We start from the raw sequence: 21,017 nt of genomic DNA on the forward strand, positions 1-21,017 counted from the left end.
CTAGAGTAACAGTTAGATAGAGTCGCTTGCTTTTCATGTTAAGAAATGTTGACCACATATATTTTTCAGACCTATATTAGTATTTCCGCACTTTGATTTATATCATTCAAACATTCAGTGTATCAACATGTGTTAGTTTATCTTTCGCTTTCAGTTTGTTGTGATATTACATGTTGATTCAGCCTGCAGGGTTGTTTGCTCGGTCACAACAGTTAGGCACCTGGTGCCGTATTACGTCCAGCCCCAGGTTCGGGGCGTGACATTTTCTATAGAACAAGAGGGCGATATACAACATCAATCAAGGTAAGACGGTAGTCACGACCTATGCTATAATTCACAAAAGCCCTCCACCCCTACAAAAAGTAAAGAACTCGTGGTGCCTGTTGGTGACACAATTAGACACATAGAGCTTGCTTTTCGTGATTAGCATGAAATAGATGGCAGAGTCAATTCATCAGGAGCAGAAGGACGACATCACTCTCAGAAAAAGGCAAATAAAAAGAGGAGAGAATTCTGTCTTTATTTTAACTACCCTAGGCTAGCGGATTTGACGGACCACCTAGAGGTTGGAAGAAGATTCTTGCCTAATAAACACTGCCGCACAAAATGAAGCGGAGGAAATATTTAACAGATTGACATGATCACACCTTTTATTCATAATGCGTTCAACTGGAATTAACACACTTGAGAAATTAAACACAGAACATGAGCAAATACAACATTTATTACAATGGTACTAAGGTAGAAACTCTGACACCATTAGTTTTTCAAACAAGAACTAATTAAAATTCTGGCAGTTGGAATTGGAACCCACTGACCATGAAACCTCTGTCAACAGCTATAACCTGTCCAGTGATGTAGGAAGAAGCATGAAGACAAAGATAAGCCACCAGAGATGAAACTTCTTCAACTTCTCCTAGTCGCTTAAGAGGAGTTCTTGACATTAATCCGTCTAAAAATGTTTTATCCTTGACCAACTGTTAATAAAGCCATCAAATTCATCATTGATTCAAAATCAGGTTATCATGCATTTTATTATTTAACTTTTATACACCGACAGTTTGAAAAATATTACTATTAGGTCACTTGAAAGGTAATTACATCAATAACTTTTTGAATTAGTAGCCTTCAAAATAAGTCAACTAATATTTTACAAAAAAGGCAGCACAGTGCAAAAAGCATCCTGCATTCACGTAGGGTCTGGGAAAGTCCGCACCCTAAGGGGGTGTGATGTAGGCAGCCTACCCTGATGCAAGCATCAATGGCTGATTCCACTACTCGAACTTGCGACTTATGGGTCACACAGACACAACTTTAATGTCGCTCCAAGACTCCCCTTCTATAACGTGTTAAATTGGAGAGATGGTGTAAAAGTTTCATTACACTAGTAACGGATATAAGTTTAAAACTTCTTACCGAGAAAATATACATGTTTTTGCACCATCAGTTCAGTTCATGATAGCCTTATAATAACAGGAAACTGTCTATAGTAATCTTAAAAATTGGTTCGACTAGTTTTAATTTTAAGATTATCAAAATATTTTCTTAATTTAACAAAGTAAAAAGGAAGTTAATAACTTGTCACGATTGGTTAAAATACATGGAAAAAGTATAAGAAAATTATACAGTGATCGATGTATATACATTAAATTCATATTAAAATGCAGGAGCGTTGAAGCAAAGACCAGAGAATATTACATATTCCATAAGTGGTGTATTTATGAACCAGGGCACAACGCCATTAACCCGAATACCATCTTTAGCCCATTCACAAGCCAAATATCGTGTAAGCTGATTCATTGCCGCTGCAATCAGTTAATAAGAAGAAACAAAGTCATTTTTTAGTACGACACTGATTTGTTTAGTGTTTTACATGATAGATATGAGTATATATCACCTTTTGTTGGTCCATAAATAGAAGTACCGGACACGTGCACAAGACTAGAAGCAGAGGATGAGCAATTTGACAGAGATGGAATGAAGATTCATAATTTGTAGCCAATATGTGTGCATAATCTTCGGCAGTATATTCCAGAGTGGCCTTGTGAACGTTTGTTCCAACATTATTAATCTACAAGAAGAAAATAAACTTGGTCAAAATTGAAAATTTATAGTAATAATTTAACCAACAATTAATTAATAGGATATAGTTCTACCAAGAATGTCGAGTTTTCCATTGAATGTAGAGGAAACCTTTTCCATGAGCTCAACTCTTTGCTCTCTACAAGTTACATCACATGCTAAACCTTTTACTTGAAAGCCTTTGTCTACCCAGTCTTGCATTGGTTAATTTAGCTCTGATTCTGTCTTCGAACATGTGTAAACAGTTGCACCTAGTTGCGCAAGCTCCTCTACAACTCCACGCATAAAGAATAACACAGTCGCCATATATTTTCCGATGTTTGATTGGTGAGTGAATTTTTTTAAAGTACATATATGTACAAAAATAACAACAAATCAAACAAGTGGGGTTATGACAAGGTAGTGAGTACACAACTTTATCCCACCCGTTAAGCAAGTAGAGGGGTTATTTCCAATAGATTATCGGCTCAAAGCTAACATGTATAATCACAATGATATAGAGGAAGACATGCAGTAGTATAGAATTCATGAAAGAGAAGAAGTAGAAACAACAAGATAATAATAAAACCGAATTATAAACAACATCAGGTAGTAATAGAAATCTAAGAATACGAAAATACAGAATAATTATAGCATTAATTGTATGAAAGGAAAGACGCCGACTGCTTACTAACCTTCTACCCTAATTCTCAACCTCCACACCCTCCTATTAAAGGTCTTGTCCTTGGTAAGCTGAACGTATGTCATGTTCTGCCTAATCACCTCTTTCCAATACTTTTTGGGCCTAGCTCTACCTAAAGGTGTTTAACGGGTGGGCCGGGCCGGGCCGGGCCTATATTTTTTGGACCCGTACGGGTTACGGTCCGGGCCGGTTACGGGTTGGGTCTTAACGGGTTTAACGGGTTCGGGTTCATCCGGGTAAAAATTGAACCATAAGGGTTACGGGTTGAGGGGGCCGGGTCGGGCCGGGTTTAGTATAATTTTTTTTTTTTTTTGGATTTTGTATAAATATTGTAATTTATAGTATTAATACAAAGTACTAACATAAAGAATACAAGGAAGATGGGAAAAAATTGCACTTATAAATTGCAAGTGCTATATTTATTTCAAAACTACAAAATTAAAGTTTGCATTTAAAAATTAAATTAACAAATAAATAGTAAACTAAATTTTCATGCATAATAAATTAATAATACTTCAAATTAATCTAACAAACTAAATCATTAAGCATAAATACGTCTAATAATTTAAAATAACACAAATTGTCTTAAAATCTTAAAATAACACATATATAGCATATTTTAAAAATAATATGTTACCATCATATTCTATGATTTGAGCATTTATAGTTTTATACCCTAAATATATACACTATATGTTAAATTCCAACAATTTTAAATTATGTTAATTAGTATACAATAATTGGTATATTTATGATATATTCATGGTATATTTATAGTATATTTATGGTATATTTATGGTATATTCATGGTATATTCATGTTATATTCACGCTCCGGGCGGGTCCGAGCCGTGCTGGTTAACCGGTTTAACGGCACTGTTTATCTAACGGGTTTTACCGTGCCGAGTAACCCGTTTCAAAAATTTAAACCGTCCAAACCCACCCCAACCCCCCTACCCAGCCCAGCCCAGCCCCCCCTTACCGGTCCGGGCCGGTTCCAGGTTCTACCGGTCTGGGCCGGGCCGGAACCGGGCTGACCCGGCCCGTTTAACACCCTTAGCTCTACCTCTTCTCATACTCACAATTGTTAATCTCTCACACCACCTTATTGGGACATTCATACATCTCCTTTATTAATGATTTTGTCTGATTAGTATTAGTTGGAACAACTAATAAGAAGTTAAGAGTTTCTTTGCGTAAGTGAGGTAATTCGTTTGTCATTTGAAAAATCAGCCAATTAAACATCAAAAAAGGACTTTATAAAAAAATATTTGCTTGAAAAATGACTTCCATCAATACCAAACACTACAGTAGAAGAAAATGTAAAATATAACTCACCCAATTCCAGAATTGCCACCAGGGACAAGAGTAGTCAAACCAGTAAGAGACCATCTCTTGGCAAATCCTTCAATCTTCGCCATTGAGTAATTTCTTTGCTGCAAGATTATATTGTTCAAGAAAGTTTTTGAGATATATATATAACCTTTTTCAATAAAGAATTAGAGTATTTAGTATTTTTATCTCTAACATCTTTAATTCCCTAATAAATATTGCTCCCATTTTTTTATATTATTTCCTTTTTTGGTTAGTTTCACGTTCTACCTAGTATGGAATTTAAAGATAACCAAATAATACTTACAAGCTTTAAAATTTAATAGAAATTTTCAGAAAACTTGTAGAATCCATAGTCAACAGGAGTGTTTTAATCTGGGAGCTAGTTCTTTTTTTTTTTTTTAAGCAAATCCACTAGGCAGGTGCCTGGGGCTAGTTTTATTAATAATAAAAAGCAAAAAGAAACCACATAGGAAGAGTACATGTAAGGGCAGAGGCGGATTTACGCTTATCGAAGCGGTGTCACGCGACACCGCTTCGTAAAAAATTTTTACTAAATATATGTATTAATATTGTACGCAAACTATTAAGTAGGAAAAAATGACACCACTTGACATAAATTGTGTGTTGGTAATGTGCTTGATTTTTCTCTGATGTCAAAGGTTCAAACCTCAACTAAGGCACTTTTCTTTTATAAATATTTGCTTAAGACTCAACAAATTGCTTAAGACTCAACAAAATCAATAGATTAAGACTATTTCTTGTCTAAAAGTATGACAATCAAAGCTACATTCCGGTTCTTTTATAAATTTCGACACCGCTTACAAAAATTCCTGCGTACGCCCCTGTGTAAGGGGGGCATGGACCTTACCTTACAATTTCTATAGAGGCATGAAAAACCTCATCTTCTAGCAGGCATGTAAAAAATAGGAACTTGCAAGTACTAAGTACTCTATGATCATCATAGAGTTTATAATACGCTATATGACACTATTACATGTGATGATGCTTTGAAAATGATACACTAAGAAAATGTAGTAATTAGTGTCTTGCCCCTCATTTATCAAACGTGTGAGTTCTTCAATTTGAAGTTCCTTAAAATCCTCTCTAACTATCTTCAAAATTCTTCATTTCTTCTCCGATCTATTGGACCTCGTAGATTTGGAGGGGGCAACCCCTTTTCGCTTTGTAGCTCTCATTGGGAGTTGCCTGAGTGTTATTCCTTGATTCACCCCCTTTTTTTCACTATGCTTAGGAGAGAAATCACCACTTGTAGCCGCCTCTTCCGGAAAAGCTTCAATCAATTCATCTTCTTCAGGTTCATCGGAAATAGCAACACGTAAGTTGGCTTCTAGTTTTTGATTAGCTTCTTCTTGTATAACCATCCGTAATGGTTCATGCCTCTTCATTCTCTTCGCACTACATGGTTCATGTCTCTTTGCCAATGAAACTTTCATCTTTTGTGAAGTCGTTTTTGAGCCAGTTGAATATGCACATCAATGAGGTTTTGGACTGTCCAAAGTATCCAATAGTGCCCTGTCATGGTCTGAAATCAAAGCCATGTTTGAAATCGCGCCTGAAGAGCTTGCATTGTGATGCTGCTGTTGTAGTAGACTGCCTGTAATCTGCTGCTGTTGTCCAGCCATGAAGCTTATAGAAAAATCTTGTTGCTGTCCTTTTACCCATTAAAAGAAAAGAAAAAAAAAATTAAGAAAATGTCAGATAACCAAAAAAAGTTTTGGTCAGACTTGGTTTTGATATCAATTCGCAAATAATACAAATTTTCAAGTTGCACTACTAAGTTACCACGAGACAAGCCTTCTTATTGGTTGAGATTCATTCTTTAGACACACAGAAGAAGAAATCTCATAGACAGTGTGAGATAGGAAATAGTTACTGTGGAAAAAAGTAAAGAGTGTGAGCGGCATTGTAGTGAGGTGGAAATCTCAAAAGAGGGTTATTTCTTTTGAGTTTATAGTGATTCCTAGAGTATTTTAATTACTAGGAAATATGGAGTGTAAAATTCCTCATTGTAGTAAATTATTTTGCTCCTCTCGGTTCTGCGGTTTCTTCCTTTATTCAAAAGGGGTTTTCACATTAAAATCTTTGTGTCCTTGTTGTTCTTTTTATTCTTGTTGATTACCGTATTTTGCTACTATGTTATTATTATCGTATATATTCTTTTCTATGGGGGGTTTATTACCCACTATTAATATGTAATTGATTGAACACTATTTAAAAATAACTCTTATACTCATAAATACACTGTTCCAAATGTTCATAAAAATTCTTGATCATGTTGGACCATTTATATCAATATACATCAGGATTCCAATTCATGGAACTCTCGGTTCGAGAAATAAAAAATAAGAAATACGAATATTTCTTTTGACTCTTTTTCAAATTCAAAATATATTGGTCAAACATCTGAACCTATTCAAAATTAGTTTTTAACGCGTGGAGCACAAATGCGATCATTTATTTGCATGAATCTGCTCCTATGGACATGGCTATCACAGTGGAGATTCATACGGGTATCTTCCGAAAGTCTTTTCCTTTTACTTACTTTGGATGCCCAATTTTCTATAGTCAAAAGAAAATGGATTAATCACCAAGGTGAGTGATAATGTAACGACTCGACTGGTCGTTTTGTTTTTTAGAATCCTGTTTTTCTAAATAAGACTCCTCGTACTTGATTTTACTAATTTATGACTTGCGGAGATGGTTAGTACGGGATTTGGAAGAGTTTGGGTTGAAATCAGAACACTTGGTTCCTTAAGGTTGGCCTAAAAGGCCAAGTTTGACTTCGGTCAATATTTTAAGTAAAAAACCTCGGAATCAGGATTTGACGGTTCCAATAGGTTTGTATGATGATTTTGGACTTGGGCGTATGATCGGATTGTGGTTTAGAAGATCCGAGAGTATTTGGCGCATAATAGTGAAAGTTGGTTCTTGAAGGTTTTTTGAAGTTCTTTAAATTTGGTTTAGAGCGGGTTTTGATGATATCAAGGTCCAAAAGGGATTCCGAGACCGAAAATAGTTTCGTAATGTCATTTAAGACTTGCATGAAAAATTTGGTGTCAATCCGAGTAGTATAAGTGTGTTTCGTCACATTGGAAGTAAATTGAAGAACTTGAAGTTCATAAGTTTGAATCAATTGGTTTTAGGGTGTGATTCCTAGTTTTAATGTTGTTTCCGGCATTTCGAGGGTTCGAGCGAGCCCGTTTTATCATTTCAAGCTTGTGGGCGTGTTCGGCCAGGGCCCCAGGGGTCACCGAGCGTCAATTGGACGAGGCTCAGACCAAGTTGGGAATTTTGGGCAAGGGCTGAATGCCCAGCTTCTGGCGAACCGCACCTGCGGTTGGTCAGCCGCAAATACGAGCCCGTAGGTGCGGGCCCTAATTACAGATGCGGCCAAGGGTGGCCAGCCCAGAAACCGCAGAAGCGGCCCACTCTCCGTAGAAGCGGTTGGCCTCCCGCAGAAGCGACCCAGCCGGCCCAGTGAAGTTCCGCAGAAGTGGACCATTTTTCTTAGATGCAGTGGGTGCAGGTGCGGCCCAGGACTGCAGATGCGGAAATCACTGAAGGCATTGACCTTCATTTATTACGGGAGTTAGACATTTTTGGCTCATTTTCACTCCATTGTTGGGCGATATTCGAGCTCTGAAGAGGGGGTTTTCACCATGCTCTTGGAGGTAAGTAATTCCTACTATATGTGAGTTAAATACTTGTATTTTGGGTAGATTAACATGTAAAGAATAGTGAAATCCATGAAATTAGAGTAAAACCTAGGTTTTTGATAAAAACAAGATTTAACCACGAATTTCGTAATGGAATGAAGTAAAAATCATATATTCTTGATCCTTAGGTTATGGGTAACAACTTCCGTCGAAAATTTCCGGAATCCAAGCACGTGGGCCTGGGGGTAAACTTTAGGAATTTTGCCTTTGGGGTTGGATAATCATATTAATAGCTAGAATATGAACTTTTAAACCTATAATGATTGGTTTTTACACTATTTGGATAGTTTTGGATTGTGCGTCTCCGGTTTGAGGATTTGAGCGCATTCTTGAGTTGGAAGTAGGCTCGAAACGAGGTGAATCTATTTTCTAACCTTGTAAGAGGGAAATTTCCCCATAGGTGAACTTAATTAATATGTGGTTATTTGTGGGGGCTACGTATGTACGAAGTGACGAGAGTTCGCACGTAGCTACTATTTCTGTTATTGTCCGGGTTGTTCTAGGTTTACACCATGCTTTATGGACCCTGCTATTTGATTATATGTGTTAATCGTATGAAACTAATTAAGTTGAAGAAAATCTAAGGATTTAAAGGCTTCATTTTTGAAAATGAATCAAAGAAGTGTTGTGTTTTAAATGATGAAAATTGTGTTTGACCGCGTTGCACATATGATTCGCGAGTGGGGTTATGCTTTTACTGCGTCGCATGTATGATTCGCGAGCGGGGTGAATAGATGAATCTATCGTTCGTGCCGTTCGACCCTCGGCAGCGCACATTTTACTTTTATGTTGGATCGGGCCGAACGTCCTCGATGGTAATTGTGTGTGATAATAGAATGGCAACTCTTTGTAGTTGTATGTTTCATTACTTGATATACTACTTGTTTTAAATAAAGAACGTGTCTTGCCTTCTTAAATATGATGGAGGAAATTCCTCGGTTATTGTTCTGGTTTGAGCTTGACTGTTATCTACATACATTATGCTTTAAGAATTGGAACTTCACATTATTATATTATTGGCCCTAGTAAGTGTCGGAGTCAACCCCTCGTCACTACTTCTGCGAGGTTAGGTGAGATACTTACTGGGTACATATTTTTATGTACTCACGCTACACTTCTGTACTTGATCGTACAGGCTTTGAGGCAGGTGCATCTGACCATTAGTCCGGCGCATAGATTGGACTCCTCAGCTTGAGACTTTCAGGTGAGCTGCCCTTTTTCAGCCGTTCTGCAGCAGCTGGAGTCTCTCTATGCCTTTATTTTTCCTATCTATTTCCTTTCCAAATAGTAGGATAGCATGGTTTTGTATATTTTACTAGATTGCCCACATACTTGTGACACCAGGTCTTGGCACAAACATTGGTAGACTTATGGTTTTTGGTTTGCTATCATGATTTAAGTTCGTATTTATTACTCCCATTTAATTATGCTTAAGTTTCAGACTCCTAATTTCTTCAATAATGAGGAAAGGTTTTCACGTACAAATTATATAAAAGAGGATTCACTAGTTGATTAGTGTTGGCTTGCCTAACAACGGTGTTTGGTGCCATCACGGCCTAATATGGAATTTGGGTCGTGACAGATAAGATGCAACTGTGGAAAGGAAAAACACTTTTAATAAGAGGAAGGGCAATCTTGATCAAACATGTGTTGCAAAGCATATCCCTATTCATTTGTTGTCTGCCGTAAATCCACCAGATTATGTGACTGCTTAGATACATCATATGTTTGCAATGTTCTTCTGGACTAATTCCATAGACGGAAAGGGTAGACATTGTGTCACGACCCAAAATCCACTAAGGGTCGTGATGACGCTGGACTCTACTGTCAGGCAAGCCAACAACAAATAACTAGTAACTTCTCGTTTAAATATTTTCTGAAATCACTTCTTTTAAACAATACGTGATAAGTTCCACTGAATAAATTATGAAACATTTAAAAGTTTTACATTTGTGAACAAACCCATAGACATCCCCAGAACCCGGCGTCACAAGTGCATGAGCTATTTCTACGAAACAATACAACAAATCCGTCCGGAATACAAATGGACAGAAAGTAAATACAATATACTGGAAGGGACTATACTAGCTGCGGACCGCCTCGTGTAATGCAACTCACCTAGTCCCAGTATCATCCATGCTGCTACGCCCAGTAGGCCACTAGTCGTACAAGTTCCTGTGCAATAAAAATGCACAGAAGTGTAGTATGAGTACATAAACAACGTGTACTCAGTAAGTATCCCGCCTAATCTCGAAGAAATAGAGACGAGATGGCAACTTCGACACTTACTAAAGGTCCAGTAATAATATTATTAATGCGATGACTCACAGATCCATTAAGAACAATAGTAAAATTCAAATGAGTGACTAAACACGTGAAAGTTCCTTTTTAATTAAAATCTCCGGATTCATAATCCATTAATTGACAATTATCTCAAGTCGAGAAAAGCAGGTATTAGTATCAACAACTTTCACAGCAAGGAATACAAGCATGCGCAACTCATGCCGAGGACGTACGGCCCGATACAACAATATTTAAACTGTGCACTGCTGAGGGTCGAACAACACGTACCATAGATGCATCTATTACCCCGCTCGCGAACCATACATGCGACGCGGTCAAATTTAAAATAAGCAATCATCCTGCTCGCGAACCTTACATGCGACGCAGGTACACATAGAAATACATGCTCAAACAGCAGATTAAGAATTTATCGAGGAACATTTATCCAAATAAAAGCCAATTCTCTTTTAACGATTTCAGAAAATGAAGTTTAATCCTTTTAGAAATTCACTTACCAGTTCGACAGGATTTAAGCAATTCAACTGTAACCTACATTACAATTATTCCAAGTACAACATGCTTTTGGGTCCTAGATTACCCGGACAAGACATAATAGTAGCTATGCACGGACTCTCGTCAACTCGTGCGTACGTAGCCCCCACAAATAGGAGCACATAACCAATTAATTCACCTATGGGAAAATTCCCTCTCACAAGATTAGAAAGGAGACTCACCTCGCTTCGAAGATCCATAACCGGCATTCCACGCCCTTCCGTAGACTTGTATCGATGCTAAATACTCCCAAAACTAGCCAATGATTATGCAAATTCGTTAATATACGATAAACTACTCGTATTAATCCAATTTATAACAATTCCTAACCCCGATCGATAGGTTGAAAAAAATGCCCTCAGGCTCACGTGCTCGGATTTCCAAAATTTTCGAAGAACAAGTTTACCCATAGCCTCACGAACTCAAATATATGATTTCCTCTTAATTCCATACCCAAAATCGTGGTCAAATTCCAAGAATATGAATTTCTATGTCTTTCTACCGAAACCCCAAATTTCTACCAATTTACATGCCAAAATCTATACATAATTGATGTATTTAAATTAAGATGGATGGGAATGACTTACCTTGCCATTGAATGATGAAATCCCCTCTTGAAATCCTCCAAGAATCGCCCAAAACCAAGAGAAAATGAAAGAAATGGGCCAAATCCCGACTTTAAAACAAAACACTATCTCTAGCACTTTCCGAACCTGCGGTCACTCGACCGCTTCTGCGGTTCCGCAATGGGGGCCACGCCACCGCATCTGCGGTACTTTCCAGGCCCCCTTATTTTCGCTTATGCGCCTCGTCTACCGCAGGTGCGGTCCCGCTTCTGCGGCACCCTGACCGCATCTGCGGTCCCTTCGCTCCTGACCCAAAACCGCATCTGCGCCCTCCTAGCCGCTTCTGCGGCTCCGCAGCTGCGGCCCAGTTCTCGCAAGTGCGGTTATGACAGCAACCAGCAAATTCAGCCTTTTCCCAAAATCCCATTTTCGATCCTTTAACCAACCGAAATCTACCTGAGGCCCCCGGGACCCCAACCAATCATACCAACCAGTCCCAAAACATATTACGGACTTGTTCGAGGCCGCAAATCATATCAAACAATGCTAAAACCAAGAATCGACCTCCAATCCAAGCTTTGTGAACTTTAGAATTTCAAACTTCAACTTTCGATGTTTAAACCTATCAAATCACGTCTGAATTTGGCTAGCCGTAAGAATGACTCCCGCCCACAAGTTTTGTGGCAAACCATAACTTATCAATAATGCGTTCATCATCTCCTTTAATGAACGATTCTTTCTTTCTGCAATCCCATTGGATTGGGGCGTGTAAGGGGCCGTTGTTTGATGAATAATTCCATATTCTAAACATATTTGTTCAAAAGGAGATTCATATTCACCACCCCTATCACTTCTTATCATTTTGATTTTCTTGTTAAGTTGCATTTCAACTTCATTTTTGTATTGCTTGAATGCGTCTATTGCTTCATCTTTACTATTAAGTAAGTAAACATAGCAATATCGAGTACTATCGTCAATAAAAGTTATGAAATACTTCTTTCCACCGCGAGATGGTATTGACTTCATGTCACAAATATATGTGTGAATTAAGTCTAAAGGATTTGAATTCCTTTCAACTGACTTATAAGAATGTTTAACATACTTAGATTCCACACATACTTGGCATTTTTATTTGTCACATTCAAACATGGTTTCTCGTGTCAAAAAATTATTTACGAAATATTTTAAGATTTTATTGGAAGAGTTCAAACCATTATCCTTGTGTCTTGTGCAATAGTCAAATTGTTTGAATGCTTATGGATTGATATTTTTTATTTGTGAATAAAATATGTATTCATATAAGTTAAACTACTAAGATAGTTCGTAACTTGAATTTAAAAATTTGTTAAGATAGGACAGTAATCTATAATAGGTTATTAGATTATACAGTTATTTTAATTGTTATTAGTTTATGAGATATGAATTAATAATAATGTTTTGGCATGAATCATTTTATGTGATATATAAGATAAACATGTTAGGAGTATGTTGAATTTCGTTTTTATGTCACGTGCTTGTTCGTTATATGATTTTGAATTATTATTACATGTGATGTAAATTAAATTAGGACAAATCATGTAGACAACTTGAACAAAATTCACCACGATTTATCCTTTTCATAACCACTCACTGGAGGTTTGACCTCCTCCACAATATGCTGCATAATATCCTCTGGTAAATAGTCCTTTAATTTGGTCAAGTTCCACTCGTTTTCCTCGGCAAATTGGTGAACATATCGTACATCTTTGTTGCCCCAAAAATGTGATGGTGTGAAATCAGAGGCCCCAAACATGTCCACTTATCCTGCCAAAAATTAGAAGACCCTTCCTATACTTGCCACCAAATTTGGTGGTCTATAAGCTCTCTACGTTGTAACATTTTTCGCCAAACGTGCGATCCATATTTCTATTGCACCATCGCCGGGCCATATTTCTTGCAATATTTAATCGCCATAAATTCTTTCCAGAGTGAGTTTTTTGTGTCCTTTACTCTAAAGTTCCATCATAGTTTAAAAAATAAGGCCCTCAACACATCAAACATAGACCTAAATGCCACACCTCCTTCCTTTATTGGTAAACATAAGTTTATCCATACTGCCCAATGTGTAACGACCCGACCGGTCGTTTTGAGCCCTAGCATGCCATTCAGCAGTTCGAGACCGTGAGCAGCTTCAATTCAGGCATTTTGACTTGTACGCATGGTCGGAATTGAATTTCGGGAAGTTCGGAGTTGATTTGGGAAGAAAATTCTCATTTCAGAAGCCTTAAGTTGAAAGATTTAGCTAAGATCGGAATTTTGAATGAATGACCTCGGAATCAGGGTTTGAAGGTTCCAGCAGGTTTATATGACGATTTCAGACTTGGGCGTATGCCCGGATCGGATTTTGGATAACCCGGGAGCGTTTTGGCGCCTATTGTGGAAGTTAGCATTTTGGAAGAAATTTCATAAGTTTGGGTTGAAGAGCATTTCAGTGTTATCAATGTCCGTTTGGGGTTCCGAGTCTGGGAGTAGCTCCGTATGGTGGTTATGGAATTGGAAGCGCGATCGGAAGTGAATTCGGAGGTCCGTGTGTCATTTTGGAGTCATTTGGCTAAAGATAGAAATTTGAAGGTTTTTGAGAAGTTTGACCGGAGGTGGACTTTTTGATATCGGGGTCGAAATCCGATTCCGGAAGTTGGAGTAGGTCCGTAATGTTGAATATGACTTGTGCCCAAAATTTAAAGTCAATCGGACGTGATTTGATAGGTTTAAACATCGAAAGTAGAAGTTTGAAATTCTAAAGTTCATAAAGCTTGGATTCGAGGTCGATTCTTGGTTTTAGCATTTTTTGATATGATTTGAGGCCTCGAATAAGTTCGTAACGTGTTTTGGGACTGGTTGGTATGATTGGTTGGGGTCCCGGGGGCCTCGCGTGGATTCCGGGTGGTTAACGGATCGAAAATGGGATTTTAGGAAAAGGCTGAATTTGCTGGTTGCTGTCATAACCGCACCTGCGAGAACTGGGCCGTAGGTGTGGAGCCGCAGAAGCGGCTAGGAGGGCGCAAATGCGGTTTTGGGTCAGGAGCGAAGGGACCGCAGATGCGGTCAGGGTGCCACAGAAGCGGGACCGCACCTGCGGTAGACGAGGCGCAGAAGCGGAAATAAGGGGGCCTGGGAAGGACCGCAGATGCTGTGGTGTGTCCACACCTGCGAAACCGCAGAAGCGGTCGAGTGACCGCAGGTGCAGAAAGTGCTGGAGGCAGTGTTTTGTTTTAAAGTCGGGATTTGGCCCATTTCTTTCATTTTCTCTTGGTTTTGGGCGATTCTTGGAGGATTTCAAGAGGGGATTTCATCATTCAATAAGTCACTCCCATCCATCTTAAGTTAAATACATCGATTATGTATAAATTTTGGCATGTAAATTGGTATAAATTTAGCGTTTTGGTAGAAAGACCTAGAAATTCATATTCTTGGAATTTGACCACGATTTTGGGTATGGAATTAAGAGGAAATCATATATTTGAGTTCGTGAGGATATGGGTAAACTTGTTTTTCGAAAATTTTGGAAATCCGGGCACGTGAGCCCGACGCCATTTTTGTCAACCTTTCGATCGGGGTTAGGTATTGTTATAAATTGGATTAATACAAGCAATTTATCGTATATTAACAAATTTGCATAATCATTGGCTAGTTTTGGGAGTATTTAGCATCGATACAAGTGTTTGGAAGGGCGTGGAATGCCGGTAATTAATCTTCGGAGCGAGGTGAGTCTCCTTTCTAATCCTGTGAGAGGAAATTTTACCATAGGTGAATTAATTGGTTATGTGCTCCTATTTATGGGGGCTACGTATGCACGAGGTGACGAGAGTCCGTGCGCAGCTACTATTATGTTCTTGTCCAGGTAGTCTAGGACCCAAAAGCATGCTGTACTTGGAATAATTGTAATGTAGGTTACAGTTGAATTGCTTAAATCCTGTCGAACTGGTAAGTGAATTTCTAAAAGGATTAAACTTCATTTTCTAAAATTGTTAAAAGAGAATTGGCTTTTATTTGAATAAATGTTCCTCGATAAATTCTTAATCTACTGTTTGAGCATGTATTTCTATGTGTACCTGCGTCGCATGTAAGGTTCGCGAGCAGGATGATTGCTTATTTAAATTTTACCGCGTCGCATGTATGGTTCGCGAGCGGGGTAATAGATGCATCTATGGTTCGTGCCGTCCGACCCTCGGCAATGCACAGTTTAAATACTATTGGATCGGGCCGTACGTCCTCGGCATGAGTTGCGCATGCTTGTATTGCTTGCTGTGAAAGTTGTTGATACTAATACCTGCTCTCCGCGACTTGAGATAATTGTCAATTGATGGATTATGAATCCGGAGATTTTAATTAAAAAGGAACTTTCACGTGTTTAGTGACTCATTTGAATTTTACTATTGTTCTTAATGGATCTATGAGTCATCGCATTAATAATATTATTACTGGACCTTTAGTAAGTGTCGAAGTTGCCATCTCGTCTCTACTTCTTCGAGATTAGGCGGGACACTTACTGAGTACACGTTGTTTATGTACTCATACTACACTTCTGTGCATTTTTGTTGCACAGGCACTTGTACGACTAGTGGCTTACTGGGCGTAGCAGCATGGATGATACTGGAACTAGGTGAGTTGCATTACTCGAGGCGGCCCGCAGCTAGTATAGTCCCTTCCAGTATATTGTATTTACTTTCTGTCCATTTGTATTCCGGACGGATTTGTTGTATTGTTTCGTAGAAATAGCTCATGAACTTGTGACGCCGGGTTCTGGGGATGTCTATGGGTTTATTCACAAATGTAAAATTTTTAAATGTTTCATCATTTATTCAGTAGAACTTATCACGTATTGTTTAAAAGAAGTGATTTCAGAAAATATTTAAACGAGAAGTTACTAGTTATTTGTTGTTGGCTTGACTGACAGTGGAGCCCGGTGCCATCACGACCCTTAGTGGATTTTGGGTCGTGACAACATGGTATCAAAGCACTAGGTTCCTAGGGTCTCACGAGTCATGAGCAAGTCTAGTTGAGTCTCGCGGATCGGTACGGAGACGTCTGTACTTATCTTCGAGAGGCTGCTGGACTGTTAGGAGTACTTCTTTTCTTGATTCCTCATCGTGTGATGCTCTTGCTTCCTTCCTACTCAATATTACGCGACGCGAACCGCTTCTTATAAATCGAGAATTGAAGAATTGTAATGGTACTACCGATGTGGTGCAGGATGTTTCTCCCTGCATAGTTGTCTGAGCTATTATCGTCACCTTGTGGAAGGATATTCTGTCGTTTCAGCTCAGTAGCGATACTTTCGAGAGCCGGAGGCTAGGCACATGTTTCCATGATGCTATGAACAATTGTTCCGCAGTATTGATATGATGGTAGGATGTGTGCCTACGTGTCGGGGCAGAGAATGACTTGAGGGAGGTTTACTCAGTGCACGATCTAGAGGTTCGGTATTTTATTCCCGGCAGGGGAAGGGCACTCGGACTAAGAATGTGCAGAATAGGGTTGATGGAGTAATGAGGTTTGGTATTTGCGGGCGTGGTAGAGTTTTCTTCTATGATGAGGTATAGTCGTCCCTATTGAATGTACTAAGTTCACCGATGTTATGATCTTCTACAATTCGCCTTTGGGGTAAGATATTGTGAAATAGTATTAAAGAAGCGGTCGTCAGATACCGCGGGGTGCGGTAGTTCAAGATTGAATCAGTGTTTCTAATGTCGACGTTCGAGGAAGATGATCTTCAGAAATGTTTAAAGTTAGCAGCAAATATGGGTCCAAGTGCCACAGAGATAGATTTCATTTAAGCCAACAACTGAGCAGCAAAGGATGAGGAAGGACAGGTGGGGAGTGTCAGGCGGTGGTTAGAATTTCTAGAAGGCCAGGTATAAGAAGCAAAGGTCAAGTAGTCGACTAAAGGGGTGAGTTTCGCCAAAGTGGGAGAGGTTGGAGTGATTTGGGGATTTTAGTGATTGGTGAGTTGGGCCTACGGACTAATTTGAAGTATGGACTATTATGCGGCAGAAGACTTTATGTAACGGAAAGAAGCTGCTCGAAATGAAGAAGGATACTAACTAACTTTGAGTTGGAAAGATGTTGCCGCACACTTAATTGATGTCCACGAGGAGTGAAGGGACTGGTGCAGCTAGAGAGTGAGCTCGGACTTAGGATGGGTCATTGATGCCGCAGTGATTGTACCCGTGCAGCGACGTTGGAAGAGGTCGGAGAGTGTTTTCCATAGGGGGGTTATTCCCTGTGAGTAGGTTAGCAGTCGCGTGGTTGGCGAAGCTTCTGCAAAGTATTCTATTGGTGATACTGCAAAGGGATCGGTCGTGCGAATGTGGTTGATGATTCAGAGTATAAAGAGGGGGTTTTATAGAAAGATTCCGAGGAATTTTGCGGTTGATTGCGCATGGCCATGTCAATAAGAGATAGGGAATCATAGTGAATTTCAAAGTTATGTAATAGTGGCTTCAAGCTAAGTGGGAGAGTCCCACCGCCTACGATTTGGTTGTATGGTTATCTACTTGCGAGGTTTCGGGTTATTAGCATATTGATGAGCTATTCCAACTACAGGAAAAGAACATAAGTGGTAAATTGAGCAAAGGAATTGTTAAAGGTGCCTATGGTTGGCCTTATTGGCTCATGTTCAAACTTGGGGGAAGGATTCAAGATTCATGCCTTGTATAGATGCTGGTTTCAAGGAAAGGGATTCAGTCGAGTGTTTCATTGAGATGGGTATTCATATGCCAGTGGAGCCACGGAGTTGATTATATTTGGGACCTAGTCAGAGCGGATGGCTCTCAGAAACGGTCCTAGTAAATTCGAAGGGGTAAGCATGGTGCCTAATGATTTCAAGCACATAAGTACGGTTAAGAGTCAAGCTTTGTAGCAGCTTGTAAGGAGAGGCACATAATGTTCTATGATGGTTTGACTTGCAGTGTAACTTTTGGGAGGTATGAAATGGTTTGTGGGATTTGAGACAGCATGGTCTCGTGATTCAAGGTCACTCTGGATGAGTGCAGATGAAGTGTGTTATGTGTTGAATGGAGTTATTATTATTTCTAAGGCAATCGAGAATTACTTTGGAAGAGGATAGATCGGTTGGCCATTGTTGAATTGGCATATTGATGGTAGTGATCAGTTTATTCAACGTGATCAAGTTATGCAAGTGATTTGTGACGGCACGTATGAGGCTTGTCGACCGCCGTAATTGATGTTATTCAGAGGTATTCCACTGTTATGGCTTGTTACGTGTAGGCGGATCCCGGAAGGGTTATGGTGGGTTAGATCGCTACTCGGAGATTTGCAAATTCTTCGATTATGAGAATTCACCTGCGTGTGGCGATGGTTCTCCTGAAATGAGTTAAGTGAAAGGTTTTAAATGATGAAGCATCAACCTATTAGTGGTTCCGGAGTTATGATGGAAATCGTGTCCTATTGAATATTGGCATGTTGGGTGCAGTGAGCGGTATGGGATTTGAAGTAAGGATCAAGGTTGCAGTCCAGTGTTAACAAGGATGTCGCGAGCTCGGATGAGCAGGAAAGTAGTTTCAATGTTTAAAGTAAGTTGGTATTGCCTTCAGCGTCACTTGAGGTCGGTGTTTTGTGAAAAAGGCTTTGCGTCCTGGTTAGGGATTCTTGATCGCTTTTTAGCGTTAGTGCGGCTGGTGGTTTTGATGTATAGAACTGTTATCTGTTACGGAAGGTTGTGGGAGCGTGCCCCACAAGAAGGTTGTATAAGTGTGGCATGTAGTCACTCGATTGGTTGAAGAGTTAAACCAAGTATGAAAATTGTGGTGATATCGTTGATTTGGGAATTGATGCCTGGAGGGCACTTGATTTATTGAGTTGTGGACTGTGGATGATTACTCCGGTTATGATGGTTGTTCTTATGTGTTATGAGAGAAAGGGGAGTTGTTATAAACCTTTGGAAGGTTGTTGGCCTGATTCAGTACGATCAGAATCAGCTTGAGGTCTGTGGATGGATTTAAATGTGAATATGGGCTCTATATTAGGCCAGATGTGTTCATTTCAATAATGCGCTTCTTATGGAAGAGTATTCAGGGCGTATTTCGTCGCCGATTATTTCATGTAATGACGTATTGCGCCGTGCGAGTTGTGAGACGGCTTGGTGAATTGTTTATGTGTTGAGGTTCCGCGTAGTGACGATGTTATATGAGCAAAATGGCTCTTGAGGTTCAGATCGTATATCGCACCTCAGTTGTGCTTGAGTTTGTAGCTTATAGCGCTATATGTCTCCCCAGGGATGGTATTATGTACTTAGCGTGCTTGTGGCCGATATTCGGTACCTTGTTGTAATGAGCAACCTAGCTCGGTGTGTACCTCATTATGCGAAATTTATGGGTGGATCGGGTGGCACGCCGCCATGGGTATGTTATTTGGAGCAGGTTGCGCGCCGCAACAGTATGATGTTGAGTATAGTTCCCTATATCTGTCTTTATGTGTTTTGTCTCCTATTTTTCTGAGGAAGACTCATATTAGCTGTGTGCCCGCGTCGCATGTATAATTCGCGAGCGGGGTGTCAGTTCAATTATGTTGACCGCGTCGCATGTATGATTCGCGAGAGGGGTAGTTAGATTTCCTTTTCAAAGTTCGTTTTCATTGTATCGCATTCGAAGTGGTAGCCTATATCTGTAGAGAAAGTTATGGACAAAATACTAAAACGTGTCACTGCAGTACACAGGAAGGGCTGTGCGGCCGCAGTTGATTTTGTGCGGTCCGCACAGGGCATCTGAGAGTAGTATATTTAGATGGAATTTTCAGTTATTTTTCATTTTTCAAAATCCCAAAAGCATAAGAGGCGATTTTTCAAACAACCTTTCTTCTCCAAAATGTTGGTAAGTGATTTCTAACTCATTTTCTTCACTCCTTAACATCTTTTAACATGATTTCAACTCAAAATCAATGATTTTCATGGGGAAAATTGGGTGTTTCGGGTAGAACTTAGGTTTTTCAAAAAAATTGGGGATTTGGACCTCGATTTGAGGTCCGATTTCAAAACAAATTATATATTTGAGTTCGTGGGGAATGGGTAATCGGGTACAGAAGACAATAACAATCCTCGGGAGACTTTTCGTATTTAAAATTTATTTACATGGCAAAGATCGGATCTAAGACGTACCTGATGAAGAGAGTCTCGTTTTAGAATTTCTTCGATAGTATGAAGACTCTATGCGTATCCACACCGAGACTGATCCTTGCTATCAACTCTTTGGTCAATGAAACCCTGCGAACAAATTGAATGAAAATATTGTGTTGCAATTTTTGTCAAAACTCTCAACTCAAAGGTAGAAAAACAAGAAACAATTTTCTTATACTAGTATTTTCTATCTTGTCTTTGTATTGCACTATTACTTTCTCAAAGTAATTTTCTTCTCAAGAATAACTCTCTTCATTTCTGCGTGACTTTACAATATGTATAAGATCTATATCTCTTATTCTAAATCAGGACTCACAATATATATATATATATATATATATATATATATACACACACACATAATTTCCATTGAAAAGTGCAAATCACATGCTGGAAATTTCATAGCCGACTCTTTATGGAATCCAATTCCAATTGGAAATTTCCTTTATGAACTTTCACATTCCTAATCCATTTCAAACTTGGATTCTAGCTTTAGAAATATTTTTCTGTTATAAAACTCAAATTCCATCCCAATGATTTGAATTTGCCGAACTCTGTATGGAATCCAATTCCAATTGGAATTCTCCTTTATGAGCTTTCACATACCTA

At 39.1% G+C, this 21,017-nt stretch overlaps 1 pseudogene; it reads right to left on the minus strand.

Moving 5' to 3' along the window:
* Positions 1–782: 782 nt before the first annotated feature.
* LOC109210890 lies at positions 783–20,423 on the minus strand (annotated as a pseudogene).
* Positions 20,424–21,017: the final 594 nt, after the last annotated feature.

The sequence above is a fragment of the Nicotiana attenuata genome, unplaced genomic scaffold, assembly GCF_001879085.1.
Source record: "Nicotiana attenuata strain UT unplaced genomic scaffold, NIATTr2, whole genome shotgun sequence".
NCBI classification, from domain to species: Eukaryota; Viridiplantae; Streptophyta; class Magnoliopsida; order Solanales; family Solanaceae; genus Nicotiana; species Nicotiana attenuata.